The following is a 12,652-nucleotide window of genomic DNA, read 5'->3' on the forward strand; positions in this document are numbered from 1 at the left end:
ATTCAATAGAGTTTGATTGAATCCGGCGGGCAGATTCAGCTTTCAAGTGTTCTGGGCAGCTGCTAGCACTGTTGCGGTAAGAAGATCCTTCAGGACTTTCGCGTGTACTTCCTCGTAGAGGCCATTCGTTGTGCCGTGGCTTGCCGAACGTCCAAGGAAATTCAGGAATTTTTTCCCCAAAAAAACAACCTTTCATCCATTCATAAAAGGTATTAATCTAGCATTAATCATTTTCATTATAGGTGTCAAGGTCTAAGGTCCCATTCCCCGAGGTTTTACCCTCTTTTGGGGCTTCGTCACGGAGATATCTCCAGAATCCATTCGATGGATATTCGGAGATTAATTGGAATAGAGTTCTTAAGTTTCAGATCTGATAGTTATCATGCATAAAAGTTTTAGCATAATTTGTTTAAACGATTCCGGCATAATCCTATATGTTCTTAAGGTGCTGATTTCTAGATTTGATCTTGTAAGCATGCATGAATAAATTGTTTTGATTCGGTTTTTCCGCTGCGTTTTAAAACTTATAAAAGAACTACGTATTGGCTTGATCCCCCTTATGAAGGGGTACGTAGGCAACCCGATCAGGTTCAGCATGGTTTCAAAAAAAAAAAAATTCAGCATGCTTAAACACCGAAGAACCTAGGATTCACTTTCACCATGCTCATTAAACGTATTATGTGGAATCTTTGTATGCTGATACTCGTTTAATTCTCAAAGTAACCTTTCTCAACTTGCTTAGCATATACGTGCCATCAGAAATTTATGGATGCTGCTTCTTTTCATTTATTTGACCGACAGATGCACACAACTTGTATGTTGGATTTGAATTCTCATTATAGAGCTTCTCTCTCTTGTTACATTTATTGTCCTGTTTAGTTGTTACTTCTTAAATTGTTGTAGGATATCTGACATATGCTAATGCAATATAAATTTTCAGAATTATGTTTAGACATGAGATTATGTTATGGTTGTGTATTCATTAGGCACATTTTGCTTGACAGCCTCCAGAAGGAAAAGATACTTGAGTCAAAGTCTGCAATACTAATCACATCTTTTTATTATATTCTACGATCGGAATATTGATACTTTTATAAATTACTTTGCCATTAAATTACTTTTAATAAATTATTTCTATACTTTTAATTAACTATATTGATTTTTTTTTATGCATACTAGATTACAACATGCCGCGAGGAAAACGTTTCAGAGATATTGAGTTTTCAGCACTACATCCGTGGGATCTACTTCTGATCGTTCCCAGCAGCCCGAATGAGCCCTCATTACTCAGTCCGGGTCCTAGTCCTGCGCACGCGCCACCTGCAGATTGTCCCAGACACGGATGACATGGATGTCCTGGGTATTTTGATTTACAGTTTTTTATATTAATTTCCTCTTACAATCTAACTATTTTAAATCAATTTGCCTTTAATGGACTTCTTATTTTATAGATGGACTTGGGAGAGTGAGGAGAACACGAGGCCCACTCGAGCACGGGACGTATGGACCCTACCTGAGGATGAGAAGATTGTCGTCCATTGCAATGAACTGGGGCAGCCCATCAAGAATGCTGCAAGCATTTTATCCACGTTTTTAGGATCGGTTGCACCGAAAGGGACAATTGTGTCCGCTCAACTATACGAAATGGAATGAAATGCTTCCTTCGTATAAGGTTTGAGCTTCTTAGAGTTGTTGAGGTAAAGAATTGAAGCTGCTTACTATCTTCAATTATTTTTTGGTTTAACATTGATATAACATTTTTGATTTTGATGTAGAAAAAATTTGTCCTTCCTGCAAATAGCCATGATTGGGTGCTGAAGTCCGTCAACCGCAAATGGAAAGAATATAAGGCGAAGCTAAAGGCGGATTGGAAGCACGAGGGCATGACTGAAGAGGAGGTGGCCCGTGTTTGTCCTCCAGATGTAATTTCTCATCAGTGGAGGGAGCTTGTTCCACTACTGGTTTTCTGAGTGAGCTCAGGTTGTATATATTTTTTCAATACCTTATATTGTATTTACTATTATTATAGATTAGAAATTTATACATTGTATTAATTACATTGTTTATTGTTTTTTCGAGGAAGACATATTCCAATATTGGTAGAGCTGCTCGAGCATCACAGACTGTTCCTCATACTTCAGGCTCCATGAGTGTATGCGAGGCGTAGAGCCGAATTCGTAAGTTTTTTTGAAACTCTTTAAATTTATCTTAAATTATTCTATCATATAGCATGTATACTCTTGAAATATACTTTTTTGTTGTAGATGGATTGATAATGGGAGGGAGCCTGGTAGGGTGGAGTTTATAAGATGACTCCACACCCACCGAGATGGCAGCTTTATCCAGGAGGAGTCCAGAGATATAGTTGTATGTATTCCATCTTTGACTTGTGCTGTATTTTTTTTTTGGTTCTAATATTGGCATACATTAATTTGAATTTTTTTTGAGAGATGTAGGATAGGGCAACAAATCTTATTTCAGAGCGCGTCAGAGGGTCATCATCATCCGACGCGACTAATCATATTGAAGCTCAAGTGCTAGCTTGAATTGATGGGCCCAGAGCGTTATGGGCGAGTGAGGGGTTTACGGCGTTAGAGTTACCTCCACTCAGTTATCTTCAGTGGGCACATATACAAGAAATGCCAGAGAATCTAGTAACACTGGCAGAAGTTCGTCATCTTCAAGCAACTATTGAAGAGTTGAAGCAAAACCAAGCAAATTTGCAAGCTCAGCTTACGAATATTTCATCAATGTTACAACGATTTCTCCCTTCTCAGGTAAATAACTATATATATTTGAATACTTTACATATTATCAATATGATATATGAGTAATGTATCACATTATTCCAAACTTCTAAGGTTCTCTTTTTTTTTTTGTAGATTTCTGATACTTCAAACGCTTGTAGAGATGATGATGGAGCTGAATCCCGTCCCTGATGCATTCTAGATTATCTTTATGAGTTTGATATGTATATGTTTTTTATTTTTCAGAGTACATTGTAATTTGAAACTTTGGTAAGCAAATTTTTAATCAGATATTACAATATTCACAATTCGAATGATCTGAGTGTTTGTATTAATGTATCAATGCAATACAGATTCATATTGTATAATGTATGTATCAATGTAAACAGGTTCATATGTGTATAAATTTATGTTTTGTAATTTGGTGTTTATAATATGAATTGGTTTTTTATTTTTTTTCAAAAAAAGCGCAATTCCCGACGCTTTTAAGCGTCGGCAAAGGACACAGTGCCGCACCCACAAGCTTATGCCGATGCTTCAAACAATTATGTTAGCGTCGGCAAATGAGGAATATGCCGACGCAAAGCGTTGCAAATTGGCGACGCTATAAAGCGTCGGAAAAAACCAGGAGCTAACCCGTAGGGGAACTTTTCGACGGGCTATCACCGACGCTAATAAGCGTCGGTAATCCTGGTTTTTGCCGACGCTTTCTCCTGCGTCGGCAAAAACTATTTCCACTCTGGTATGTCCGACGCTTTGGCGACGAGGGGCATTGCGTCGATGGTACTTTAGCCGACACTAAAAAGCGTCGCTAAAGGTCCAACAACAGCGCCGGGATAGCTACTTTTTCCTGTAGTGGTAAAGATATTAATGTACTTATTTTATATTTAGGTAATCTTTTTATCGTTGGACATCGATTGGATTTTGTTGCTCTCAATCTATAAGTGCCTCTACTACCCTAGTATTTTTATCATCCATATAATGTAAAACTATTAGAAAATTATTTCGAAACATCTTTGAGTCAATGAAAATCATCATGCTTACATCTCTAGTCTAAAATAGTATATTTGTAAATAGAAAAAGACAATAGTTCTTTAAAACTGAATTTTATATAATTGTTTATAAAAAATCCCTTGATTGAAGATAAAAATTAGCTTTGATTTTGACACAAAATTTATTTTATAGAATAGATTATTGATCAATATTAGATTAGGGATTCTTGCATGTTTAGGGGATAGTTTAATTGATTATGGATCTTAGCATGTAGTTTAAGGGATCATGTGCGTACTAGGGTTAGGGCTCTATTGTCTAGAGTAGAGTTTCTAGTATGCAAATCTATGGTTACCATTTCCATATTGGAAGAATCCTAGGTTATGGAGCCTTTAGAGAGTCTAGGAAACCCAGTAGGACTTTTCTATGTCTAAAAGTTTTTTTTAAAAAAAAGGTTGTTGTGTTTCAAATTGGGCCCGAGGGTGACCACGCCAGAGGAGTCGGAGGAGCCGCCGGTGGTTGGAAGAAGAAGACGGGGGCCACCTCCTACACGACGGTTTGCGGACCTGCATAAAGCCTCACCGGTATTCCAGTGAGGACCCTCCGACGATCAAGTTAGAGTAGGATAAAATTGTCCAGCCAAAAAGTTCCTTAGAAGTTACCTAACCAAGCTATTTATAGTTCCGGTGGAGAGGCCCAGGTGGCAGAGGCACTGTCAACCCTCATCATGATGGGGCGTGACTCTGAACCGAATGGCGCGCAGCTTAGACTGGTTGGTAGTATGTGGTGGTTGTCCATTCTCGAGAACAGTAAGGTATTGGACAGACAACAGTAAAGGCATGGCCGGAGTAGTCTTGGTTGCCGTCCTTTGACTATTGAGGGCCAGCTATCGAAGCGTGGGACGGTGGTGTTGTAATGTATGGGCTATGTAGAAGGGCATAGGCGCGTCCATGGGTGCGGTTGTTGGCGAGGCCGAGCCCGTTGAGAGATCGCATCATGCGTTTGACGAGGTCGGCTAGACGGATGCTGGGGATAGCTCGGCTCTTCGGGTTCCGAGGTGTGCTCGGTAGAGCGGCCCAAGCTTAAGGATCGGGGCGCACTACTGAAGTAGGCGCCCTGAGCTTGGTCGGAGCGGATCGGCGAATATTGAAGGCACCCCGAACTTGGTCCGGGGGAGTCGGCGAATATCTGAAGCCGATAAAACTTTTTGGTGGAGTCCGAAGCCGAGCTGGTTCTAGGCCGGACTGAGGATTCAACCGAACGGTGTTGGCGTTTTATTGGGCCAAAACTGGGCAGCCTTTTAGCTGTGGGCTGGACGATCCATTTCGCCCCCCATCAGGTTGGGTTGTCCCATAGTAGGGATTTTGCTTTAGGCCGATGTTTACTTTCAAAATTTTGAAGGAAACTGAAGATATTGATGTACTTATTTTTATATTTTAAGTAATCTTTTTATCATAGAAAACTATTGGATTTTGTTGCTTTCAATCTATAAGTGCCTCTACTACCCTAGTATTTTATCATCCATATAATGTAAAACTATTAGAAAATTTATTTCGAAACATCTTGAGTCAATGAAATCATCATGCTTACACCTCTAGTCTAAAATATGTATTTGTAAATAGAAATGACAATAGTTCTTAAAAACTGAATTTTATATAATTGTTTTATAAAAAAATTCCCTTGATTGAAGATAAAAATTATGCTTTGATTTACCCTACATAAGAAATTAATTTTAAATTATGGATCAAGATTGAAGTATGCTATTGAGTATGTTAGTTGAATTTTCATGATGTAGAAGTGCTAAAAAGTGGCATGTTATATTGATGTATCATGGTGAATCAAACCCATGGAATATTATATTATCTTAAACGTGATACATCTAAAAAGCTTATGAGCATTTCAAAAACTCAAAATTATGGTTAACAATTGGTTTGGAATTGAAGTAAAAAAATTTGATTACTTTTGTAGTCTGACTATGATTCGAGTTATTTTAGTAGTACCAATCGCTTGCAAATGTGTATTCAAAAACTAGTTCCATTTTTAGTAGTACCAATCGCTCGCAAATGTGTATTCAAAAACTAGTTCTCCTCCCCCCCCCCCCCCCCCCCCCCCCCCCGCCGGGCAAGAGAGATGATTTTGTGCCTACACCAACAGGCCAAATATCGTTTCAAGCCTTGTCATAGGACAATCTTGGTTATAGTTACAGAAACTAAAAAAGGGTTGTACATGTAAATATTTGTTTTGATGGTTTCATAGAGTTGTTGGTTTTCTCGGCAGTTACACCAAAACCTAGCTATTTTACTCTTATTTTCAAAAGGTTGATTGCTTCAAATGTTTGAATTATTCATAAACCAAATATGAAATTCTTATATCTTATTTTGTGAATTATTTCCTTTGATCATAGTTATATCTACATTTATCAAGTAAAATTTTATTATATGCTTCATATAGCTAGAACTGTTACGGGTATCTTAATTACTAGTCATTAGCTCATTTCTTTATTTTAATAACATTTTTTAGATGCCGACGAGTAGTGTGAACTAGTTTATGGATTGTGTATTGGACACTCAGGGATTAGTTTTGGTTTCCTTAATAATGAACTGGAAAAAATTGTGTATTGTCTAGTGGTAATTTGGAGATAATATTAATGGCTGATCTTAACTTGATAATTATGAAATTATTAAATGTCATTGTTTTTAATTATTATGTTGAAGTTTTAGATTCGTACAGGTGCCTGCTATAATTATAGTAATTCTTTATGGAAGAACTATTATTGGTCTTGAGAGTTTGCACACAGGTGTTACATGTCTTGCGAGGTTAAGCCTTTTGGAATGTGCGGTCGTTTGTCATGTGCATAGTATTGGTTGAATCTTCATTCATTTCCAATGAATTAAAGGTTCCACCTTCCCTTCAATCAAGAAGAAGAAGAGGTGTTTGGTCTTAATTCTGAAATCATGTCCCAAGTTGACAGGATCATACCCTTTGGACCTCATGGAGGCAAGAAAATCCAATCGTCACTAATGAGAGCTTGGTAGCAACTCCTAATAGTACTTGATTTGGCAAATATGGCATGAAGGGAATTCATTAATTTTTCTTCACAAAACCCTCCATAGCTTCCAATTCTGGGGTAATTTATCCTTAGAAAAATTGTTTAGACTGTCGTAGAAACCTCTTGAGTTCCATGTTCCCCCGGATGCAGGTAGGTCTTCGCTGGGACCATTGACTTGACCCCTTCTGCTTCTCATCTTTCCTCCTACCCCAATAACTATTCTCCTTCATAATGACTTCTTTCATTAATTAAATAAAGCTGGGGGAGATGTCTCAATTCCTCCATTACTCCCTTTAAAAAACACTCCCACTCCAATAATATGGCATGGCTCTCGAAGGTCGAGTGTCATCCAAGAGCTCAGAATTTCCTGCAGAGGTGGGCCATGGCCTAAATAGCTATTGCAGATGTGCTTCACCATTGTCAACCATGGACATCTACATCCGGGTTGCTGCCGATATCATAATGATTTTGAAACAATTAATGATTGTTTCTTCTGCTGCCTTTGGTTATTCTAGCTTGGAAATTCCTTGCTGGCCAGCATCAATGGATTTCTTCCATCACTGATCAAGCCATGTCTCTGGACTTCTTTAGACAACCTTCCGTTGTTGATGAAAATTGATGTAGGAAATATTTACTCACCTACTTCATCCAGCAACCTTAGAACCAATGTAATGTTGAATTATTTAGAGTTGAAATCATTCAAACGCAAAGCATGGCTAGCTCCTCCACAACTGGTGGTTTGCAAGATAAACTTTGATGGATCTTTACAGACCAAAGGTCGAGTAGGAGCGAGCTATGTTATTCACGACTATACTAGAAACTATCCTTTTACAATCGAAATCGGTCCCATTGATTGAACTTCGTTTGGCATGGGAAGGTATCAATGCTACAATCTCTACATCTCAGCAAGCTGTGGATGCAAGGAAATTCTGACCCAGTAATCAAATGGATAGATGGGCAAGTTGACGTTGCTCATGGATACCTTTGTCGGATCAAGCAACTAATAAACAATTTTGATGTGTTTTTGGGTAACCATGTCTCTAGGGAAGAGTCAAGTTGTAAACTTGATTCTTAATATGGCCTCCAAACTCACATTGTTGATCTGATTAGGAAGAAGAAAAGAATTCCTTCAATTTGCGCAACTCGATTCTCTTTAAAAAATTTAGAAAATAAAAAGTAGATTGTGAAAGTAAGGGCTAGGTCCCTTTTTTTTGTTATTGAATAACAAATTTAGGTTACAATATCTCTATTTATATTACTGAGTTCCGCCCTTGCATAATTTAGGCCAGATTTCTCTTCTAGTTCAAAAAAAATGATTTTCTCAAAATAGATATAATTATTAAAAATATGATGAAAAAATCTAAATCCTACTAGAGATAGATTTCAATTTCTATACTAAATTTGTCACAATCATTTCACCTCATTCTTTCCAAATTAGGAGATGTGCCTAGTCAAAGCTTTTCCATCAAGAAATTTTTCTGCATTGACCGACACATCTTAGAACTTATCTTTTTTTATATTAAAAAGAATACCTCAACTGGCTGTTATATAGGTAAGTTAGAGTTTTTAAAAGTTCGGCAGATGATTTAAATTTCCAATGTAGCAGATTTCACTCATGAACCTATCCAGTCCTCCTCGATAGTGGCCAGAGTTGTTCACATCAAATCTGGTGTTTTTTTGTGGATTAGCTGCGGTGCATAAGGCACATGATTCTTCTTCTAATGTTGTACACTGTACTCTAAAAGGTACCCTTTTAACCACTATGAGCGGGGTTGGATAAGGTTTAAGAGCGAGATCCACCACATCGAAAAACCGAGTCGCAGCTAAACTTTCGGAAGCAATAACTTAGTCATATTTGCCCGATTAAGATGATCTTTTTTTAAATTGGATATCTTTTCGAGATTTACAATTAAGAGGTTGAATTAGGATAAATTCCATCATGAGACCCAAAAACAGGTTGGTTAAACTGAAAGTTTTCTTTTCGGATAAGATTTTGATCGGGCCTAACTCTTTATCTGAGAAAAATTAGGCAAAGTGATAGAAGGCAAAATTGATGTAGAAGTTGAGATTTACTTTTTTTTAAAAAAATTTAGCTTTTTTTACTAGAGATATTTATTTAAGAAAAAAGAGTACTATTAGGATTAGAAAGAGAAATCCAACCTAAATTATATTAAAAGGAACAAGACTTAAAGCCCTACTTTTTTGAGATTCTTCCATCTTCTTCTAGTTTTCTTTAAGAGATTCAAGTTGAGTGGATTAAAAAAAAAAAAATTCAATCGGAATAAGTTGATTTCAGAGCTTTGGTCCTCTATATGTGTGTGAGCAATACAAGTAATCGGAAAAAACGGCTATCTGCACTTCAAGTACATCGAAGGACAAAGATGAGTATGGCTGCTAGTTCTTCCTTAAGGGTGACGATGAGATGAAAGGACGTCTCATACAATTAGAGGAGAAGATTGCCTAACTCACTGAGATCGTTTCGAGATTGACAATACCTTTAGCACAAACACCAACAACTTCTATTGCGAAGTTGTCTCCTACGGTTCGAGATGAAGAACGACCATCCAGCGAGGAGGATAAGGATGAGCAATCTATGGGTATGAAAAATCTCTCTTCAACCGTTTAAAGTTGAGGCTCAAATTGAGATTCTTGTATATGATAGGGTTGTGCTACAGAAAAGTTAGTAACTCACTAGACCAGTTAGAGACATATTTTACTATCTATGGATACTCCAATATCTAGAATGTAGCTTTTACCCATCTTAAGTTTTCTAGCCATGCTCTTACCTGTTGATATTCGTACATGAGGAACAATGATATTTTGAATCTAACATAAAACAAACTCAAGAGCCTAATTAAGAAGCAATTCTACTCAATCGGCCATAAGGAGAATCAGTGGATCAAGTGGTCAAAGACTATACCACCAAGTTTTACAAGAAAGCAATCTCTTTCGGAATCTCCATCGATGATCATATAGTCTTTATGAAGTATGTCGAAGATGACAGCATCCAGAAGGAGCTAAAACTCTTTAAAATTGAAGACATCAGCAAAGCCAGCGTGAAAACTATAGGGATTGAGGAGAAAAATCAGCCTAGGGACAACAAGAAGGGATACAAATTCAGAAACAATGGCACAAATCCATGTCAAGAGAGGGAGCAAGGAAAGAAGCATGCCAACGTGATTCATAAAATTTATTATAATCATTATAACCTCTATGGACACACTAAGAAGAAGTATTGGAAACATCACCCCGAATTGTGACTAAAGAGGAAGATGGGAAGAAGAGGATTCCAAAAAGAAGGAAAAGATAGTTCTCAATACTATGGAAGTTGAGGAGCTGCCCAAGCTTTAGCAAGTAGACTCCAAATTGAGCCTGATGGAAAAAAAAAAACCTAAGAGAGCAAGTGAAGCAGATTTAGAGGTGTGAGAGGAACTCTTTCGCTTGAAGATCCAGATAAAACAAAGTATCATTGAGGCTATTGTAAATCTTGGAAGCCAGTCTGAAAATCTAGTTCATAAGCTAGGGTTGCAGACTACGCCTCATCCACATTTCTACCCTCTTGGTTAGATCCAGAAGAACGTCAAATTGAAGATCACGAAATAGTGTACCTTCAAATTTGCTATAACTGAGAGGTATATCGACGAGGCAACTTGTAAAATTCTTTCTTTGGATATTTGCTAGGTTATCCTTGGGAGCCCATACCTTTAGAATCGAGATGCAATCTTCTACTAGTGTCTAAAGAAGTATCGGTTCGTGAAGGACAGAAAAGAGTTTATGATTAATGCCTCTAAAACATAAAAAAATGTAGATCTTGCAATTGTTGCCCAAGCAAAGCGACTCGTTAATGCCTACAACAAGTTTGCGATGATGGTACAAAAATTTGATATTACTTATGAGAGGCCAAGCTCTCATTCTTTGGTTTCATTAATCAATCTACCAAGACCAAGGTTGAGGAGTCACTGTAGTCATCGTCAATGAGGAAGGATGGCAAAGAGCGTTGCTACCACGAAGTCCAGATGCAGGAGCAAAATAAGTGGTTCACTAAGACTCAAGAGTAAAGAAGAACCTAGCCAGAAACCATCTCAAGCCGAGCCAGATGGTTCAACCACAAGACAGAAAGCAAGCATTTTTCTACCTCCAGTTCTGATTTAGCAGTAGCTAAATCTCTTGAATATAGAGAGTCTTGAACTAGGAAGATCTTCAAACTCGATGTGGACCACTTTGGCCACTACAAGCGAGGCTGGATATGTTTAAGAGCGAGATCCGCTACATTGGAAAGCCAAGTTGCAGCCAAACTTCTAGAGGCCATAACTTGGTCATACGATGTCCAATTGAGATGATCCTTTTTTAAAAAATTAGGTATCTTTTCAAGATCTACAATTAGAAGATTGAGTTGGGATAAAATTCTACCATTAAATTCTAAAATGGGCTGGTCAAACTAAAAATTTTCTTTTGAGGCAAGACTTTGACCAGGCGTAGATCTCTATCCGAGAAGAATCAGATGGAGCGACAGAAGGCAAAGTCAATGTAGCAATCAAAATCTACTTCTTCGAGACTTTTAGCTTTTTTTTTTCTAAAGATGTCTATTTTAAAAAAAAAGAGTTTTAGGTTTAGAAAGAGGAATCCAACCCAAATTTTGTTAGGACGAACCTCATATTATAAATAAAGGCTATGTACCTCTTTTTTTTAATCATTAATGAAAAAAAAGAAGACTTAAAGTCCTACTTTCAAGATTCCTCTATTTTTTTTAATTTTCTTTTGAGAGATTCGAGTTAAGCGGATTGAAGAAAATCTTCCTTCTCTCTGATCGGATCGATTATGAATGCTAAACTAGGATCATGAGCTAATGGGTAATCATGTTGTCATGGATTATAAGCTAAATAACAACTTCATCGTTTCCTACAAAAGTGAACAAGAAACAAAAAGCCTTGAATAAGGTGGCTTGAAATGCAGGGGACAAGAAATTTTGTTTATATACTATATGTAACTGGTTTTAATTGCATTATGAATGCTAAACTAGGATCATGAGCTAATGGGTAATCTTGTTGTCATGAATGAGAAGCTAAATAACTATCTTGCCACTAGCAATGACAGAATTAAGGGTTCATTTATCCCTGATCAAGCATTTTGGTAAGGGTGAGTGATAGATGGAGAAGCTCCAAAGTGACACGAGATACATGCCAAAACAAATTTATAGTTGGACCCTTATGGGCACGCATTTTGTCCCTTGAATCAAGAGTGCTATGAGCTTTATTGCTGGCAATGGGTGGATGGTGACAGATAAGGTTAAAGCGCAGGTGGTGACCGATGTATGAACAGTGAGGTCCACAGAAATTTAAGGTCGAAGAAGCAGGGACAAGGTGGAAGAGGTTCTTATCCATTGTGCGCTGGATATTTTTGTTAACAAGTCAGTGGCAGTGAGTTCTATTTTCCTCGTACTGCTCACAGCTCCACATCAATGCATATGGTCTGCTCTCGGGGATGGAAATATTTCCTTTTCGTTGGAAGGTTTAGATGGTTTGTTAGTTGTCTAAATGAAAAGTTAGTGAAAGGACTGAGACATTTACACAAACAATTAATGGTTCTATACTCTTCCTTGTGAAATGACATTTCTTGTCACTCTGACTGCGTATTAATGAAGCATCAGAAAGATATCATGATTCTTGAGGTTTTTGAGGGAGAGTACGTACACAAACTTGATTCCCTTCCCCGTAGGCATGGGTTGCGGAGAACGCATAAGACAGCTTCTCAGTTGCTTGATCTGACGGAGGCACCCATAAGCAGCGTCACCTGGCCATATATCCATCAGATTATTGTACGGGTATCTCCTTCAATCGACAACCTGGTGGGATGTAGAGTAGAAATT

The 12,652-nt window shown here is 37.7% G+C and overlaps 1 long non-coding RNA gene across 1 annotated transcript; it reads left to right on the plus strand.

Moving 5' to 3' along the window:
* Nucleotides 1–2,543: 2,543 nt before the first annotated feature.
* LOC120110744 lies at nt 2,544–2,941 on the plus strand. The gene is made up of 3 exons (XR_005511876.1): nt 2,544–2,581; nt 2,668–2,777; nt 2,883–2,941. It is a non-coding gene; the product is annotated as an uncharacterized LOC120110744 (long non-coding RNA).
* The last annotated feature ends 9,711 nt before the right edge of the window (nt 2,942–12,652 follow it).

Source organism: Phoenix dactylifera, chromosome 5 (genome assembly GCF_009389715.1).
Source record: "Phoenix dactylifera cultivar Barhee BC4 chromosome 5, palm_55x_up_171113_PBpolish2nd_filt_p, whole genome shotgun sequence".
Classification (NCBI taxonomy): domain Eukaryota; kingdom Viridiplantae; phylum Streptophyta; class Magnoliopsida; order Arecales; family Arecaceae; genus Phoenix; species Phoenix dactylifera.